Here is a 5,099-nt window from a genome sequence, read left to right as displayed (position 1 = left end):
TTTTTTTTGTCATTTTCAGATTCTGAAGTTAATTTTTCTTGGTTGGCTTTTTTGCTTTGTCTTTATTTGTTGATGGCAGGTAAGGCACTGGATGATTTTTGGCTTCTGTTGTGTCTTCAGTGGTGTCAGGAGCAGTGGAAGGCGTTTGTGGCGTGTTTGATTGTTTTGGCACTTTATCTGGGAATTGACCATCTGTGTTGGTGAGCTTGTCCTGAGCTTCAGTGTTTGTGGAGTGTTGTGTTTAACGCTTGTTGAACAAAGAGGTGTGCTTTCAATTGTATCCTGGCACAGCTCTTTGTCACTGGTGTGGTGTTCTGCTCTGTCTTGGGATTGAGTAGTGTTGGGTTTGGAAAGTGCTGTCATTTGGTTTTCATCTGTGTACAGTACTGTCACAGGCCCTGCCGTGCCGCTATCAATGTCCATGTTTTTCAAGTCATGCTGCTGTTTAATGAATTTGCTGAGTGCAGAGTTTGTAACTGACAGTCCGATTTCTTCCTCATCAATGTGGAAAGTGTGTGTGCCGTTGCATTTAGTAATGTAGCCTGTACTTTTACGCAGGATTTTGCAGCTGTGCATCTATGGAATGGTTCTTTTAGAGTGAAGTAATTTGTGGGCTGTGGCATTTTGGGCAAAGTTTCGTTAAATGAATTATAGCACCTTCTAATTCTGCGGTCAGATTGTGTAGTGGTGTCTGTTGGGTTGTTGTTGCATCTGGTGGAATGAATGATATTGGCTTGTCTAGGAGTGCTGTTTGTCTGCCGAGTCGTTGTAAGTGTAGTGTTGTCTCTGTATGAACTAGTTGTCAGGTTGGTGAAGGTGTAGGAGTGGTCAGTTTGCACCAGGTCAATGTGCTTTTCCCAGAGGAATAATTCAATGGCTGCTGTTGAGTTAGCAATGAAGCATGTTCGGACTTCACAATCCACGTCTTTAACAGTGACTGTGTTGGTGGATGATCTATTTTGTAGACCGCAGCTAGTTTGGAGACCTGTAGGGAATAAAGGAAATCAATTAACATGTGGTGTGTGTTTAATGTGTTCTTAAAAGTTATTTTACAGGAGGTATACATGGTTGGTGCATTTTTATTTTTTCTTTGAAGACTTTTCTCAGTAACCTTTTCTTTTTTGTGTGTGTGTGGAGGTTAGCTTGGGGTAATTTTCATTTTATAGTGGACGAAAGCCTTTAATATCTTAAGCCATGAAGGCGTAGTTTGCTTAAAACAAGTGCAGTGCTTCTCAAACCTGCCCTGGATCCCTCATCATTGCACATTATCTGTCTTATTAGAAACATTCAATTCAAATCTAACAGTCACTACTAATGAGCTGATGTGTTGAACCAGCTGTGTTAGATGAGGGAGATAAGAAAAATGTGCAGTGGTAGTTGGAGCTGAGGATAGGTTGTGTTTGAGGTCATCTTTTCTCTGGCTGAGAAAGAGGTTTCAAACTTTTTGTAGAAGACCAAATGGGTGTAAAGACAACACAACTTGAGCCACAAGAAAATTGATCTCGAGATCAAAAGAGACAGAGAGAGACAATGCAGGCCTTTTTCTTCAGAGTGAAACTGACTTGAAAATCTACAGAAAAAACCTAGAGACCGTTTTTACAAATAAACTCTATCAAGTTGTTCCAAAACAATTCTAAACTAACTTGTTGTCAAACATCGTTCAACTGCATAATTGTATATCATTTCTACACATTATACTTGTGGCCAGTTATGCTTAGATCACTCACAATTCATGTAATTGTTGTACTTTTGAATTTGAATGGTTGATTGAAAATGTGCCTTGCTTGGAATGAATTTAAATCTCTATTCAGAATTCAAAGTTTGGCTTGAATGATATCTGTATGAAACTCTCTGAATTTTCTGCCAAGAGCAGGAAAGTTAAGGGGAGGAGAAAAGCCACCTTTGAAACAAAAGACGATACCTGATTGGTCAGAACTCCTCAAAGAGGTGAGACAAACACCTAAGTTAAAATAGTCAGATCAGAATGACACAGGACAGCAGTTGAAGTTTGATCAGAACAAGATGAATAAGACAAAGAACAGTCAATGACGAGCTGACATACATTCATTAAGAACTAATAATTACACATCTGTGTACATGCAGAGGTATTTTTTTTACATAGTTGTTCAGATATGAAATTGAAGGGATTATGGTCAAGTACTATATTGGCCAGCACCGTGGATCATTTCATATACAGCTATCTGTTAATATCAGCATCAAATGCATTTAAAAATATTTCAGCTCAACTCATTTTCTGTTTGTGATCCAATGTGGATTCTGTTCACCATATAAGACAGAAATATTTATATTCAATGCAAAAGATCTCCATGTGGATCATACTGGCTGTTGTCAGGCTCCTTGTACATACAAAAATCTCACTGGATTATTATAATTAATGGCAAAATGAATGTTTGGAAATGTAAACTGAAATTTCCTACTGACTACAGCAAAAGATATAAATAACTGGCTTAAACCATTTTTTCAGTATGAAAATACTAACATGCCTAAGACTTCTGCACAGTACTGTATAAATATTTTATTAGTAGTATTATTAAATAATATACTTTTTTTTTTCTTATTCAGAGTATGAAGTAGTGACAACAATCTATCAGGTTTGTCTAAAACAAGGTTGTCTGTAGTCAGTGTTTATATAATGCTTAATGACTTTTATATAAAATTATAAATAAATATATGTATGTTTTTATTTCAACAGCTTCCTCTGGAAATCTTTTCTGAAATCCTCAGTGAAGTTATTGTCTTAGGATTTGTTCATTGTTGTTCAAAGTGTTCTGTGTATCAGTGGATGGGATGTTTTATTTCCTTTTGAATTGCTTAACAATTGGCAACTCAAAGACACGTCAATTTTTTGCATGGTATTATGACTACGGTTAAGATAGTGAGTTATAATGTCAAGCGTTTGCATAGCCCTATAAAGACAAAGACAATTTTTAACCAGCTTAAACAAATGAATAGCCAAATTGTTTTTCTACAGGAGACACATCTCTCAGATAATGAACATGAGAAACTGTCTAGGATCATGGGTTTCTCAGGTATTTTTTCCCTCACACTCATCAGGACGTTGGAGGGGGGTGGCAATATTGTGTCATAAATCAGTAAAATTCAGTGTAAGTTCAAAATATGCAGACAATGAGGGGCGATTTATTCTAATTAATGGCACTTTGTCTGGGGTTATGATATCATTGTTTAACATACAGTATATGCACCCAATGAGACAAATACCAAGTTTATGAATAAAATGTTTAGTTTTATTAATGAAAAGGCTCAAGGGTTGCTGCTTATGGGAGGTGAATTCATTTGTGTGTTATCCCCACTAGATAGAAATCCCTTCTCGCATAAACCCCTTTCTATAATGAGTAAGGCCTGGAAGAACAACTGTGTGGAATTAGGGATTGACATCTGGAGACACCTATGTTCTAGGGACAGAGATTTCACTTTTTACTCTCATCCACACAACTCATACTCTAGACTAGACTATTTTTTGTTTCGGGAGATGAAGCACAGAGTTACTGACTGTAAAATTCATAACATTACATTATCAGATCATGCGCCAGTGTCTCTAGTATGGGATATGGAAGGGGATGCTCTTATGAAATTTTGGCAGTTAAACACTTCTTTGTTAGGACATCCAGCATTTCAAACATACATTGAATCAGATTTTAAATGCTATCTAGATATGAATAACACCGGAGATGTATCGGCGGTCACCCTCTGGGAAGCAGCAAAAGCAGTTTTGAGGGATAGCCTGATTGATTACGCATCCGCTTTAAAGAAAACAAAAATAGCTAAGCGTACTGAATTAGAAAAGAAAATTTGTAAGAAGAGAATTGGGTGAACTGCTCACTGACCAAGTGGAGGGAACTTAAGATTTCTAAAACAAAGTTTCTATAAGTATGGTTCTAGGGCGAGTAAGCTACTTGCATTCCAGCTCAGAAAAAAAGGAGGCTTAACACGGTGCAAAAAATAAGGACTAAGGACTCATTTTTAATTTTTAAACCAAAGGAAATAGCTGATGCTTTTGCTTCATTTTATAAAGGACTATATTCAGAAAATAAAGAAGAATTAGATATTGAAGAGATAGATGCATATTTAAAAGACATTCATTTATGTCAGATTAACATTATGGATTCTGAAGCAATTGATGCTCCCATTACTGTGCAAGAGATCAGCGAGGTAGGCTAACTACGTTACCTCAGATGGATGGATGGTTGGATTCCACAACTGGTAAAATAAAACATATATAAGACAATACAACATTTACTGTAGGATCATACAGTTTACTGGTGACTTAATTTAAAAAACTGTTCTATTGCGCTTCTGATTTGTCAGTGAAATTCACCGATTTTGGGAGCGTAAAATATGAAGGATTCTATGGTCCAGTTAGTATTTTCACCCCATAAGTGTCGCCTCTTGGGTTCTATACTCTTTGCTTGTGTGGACTTGACACAGCTGGGTATCCCAGAATGCATAAGTTTCCTCAGCTTTCATTGTCAATTGCGCTCCCTCTTGATGCGTATCCTCAAGCTGGCCACCCGCATCTTTGAAGGAAGGGGTGGGGCAAACAATATTTTGAATTTGGACTGCAGTACCTATTTCGAACACTGGGTGTCATTCCTACATAAAGCCCCTTTAAACATATTATGTCATGATATATTGATATATTCAGGCGAGAATGTACTGGTTTAGAGCTTAAATTTGTGGTTTATTGATAAAGATAGCGGCTTTCTGAAAATTCGATCTGACGTTGTCGGAGTTGTGAGATCCAGACGATCACCGGGCGTTCAGCGTTCATGTACCCAGCCGTGAGCAGCTGTACCTCGGCTAATCCTTCGGATGTTTGCCGCTGACTCTGATGACTCTGTAGTGGTTAAACATGACATAATTTGTCTTTTGTATATCTAACGGGCGGTCTTTGGTCTCATTAATCTATAATTTGTTCCTTGGCAAATCGTTTTGGCTGAAGGCAAAGTGACGTTTCATAACATTATATATTTAGGCTACTTAACTTTACCTTTGTATCCTACTAAAATGAAGAATACATAAAAGGTATAAGAATTTAAAACTGACATTTAACAAAAAGA

This window comes from Chanodichthys erythropterus, chromosome 3 (assembly GCF_024489055.1).
Source record: "Chanodichthys erythropterus isolate Z2021 chromosome 3, ASM2448905v1, whole genome shotgun sequence".
NCBI classification, from domain to species: domain Eukaryota; kingdom Metazoa; phylum Chordata; class Actinopteri; order Cypriniformes; family Xenocyprididae; genus Chanodichthys; species Chanodichthys erythropterus.
The sequence above is the reverse complement of the archived record's forward strand: the minus strand, read 5'-3'. Positions refer to the sequence as shown.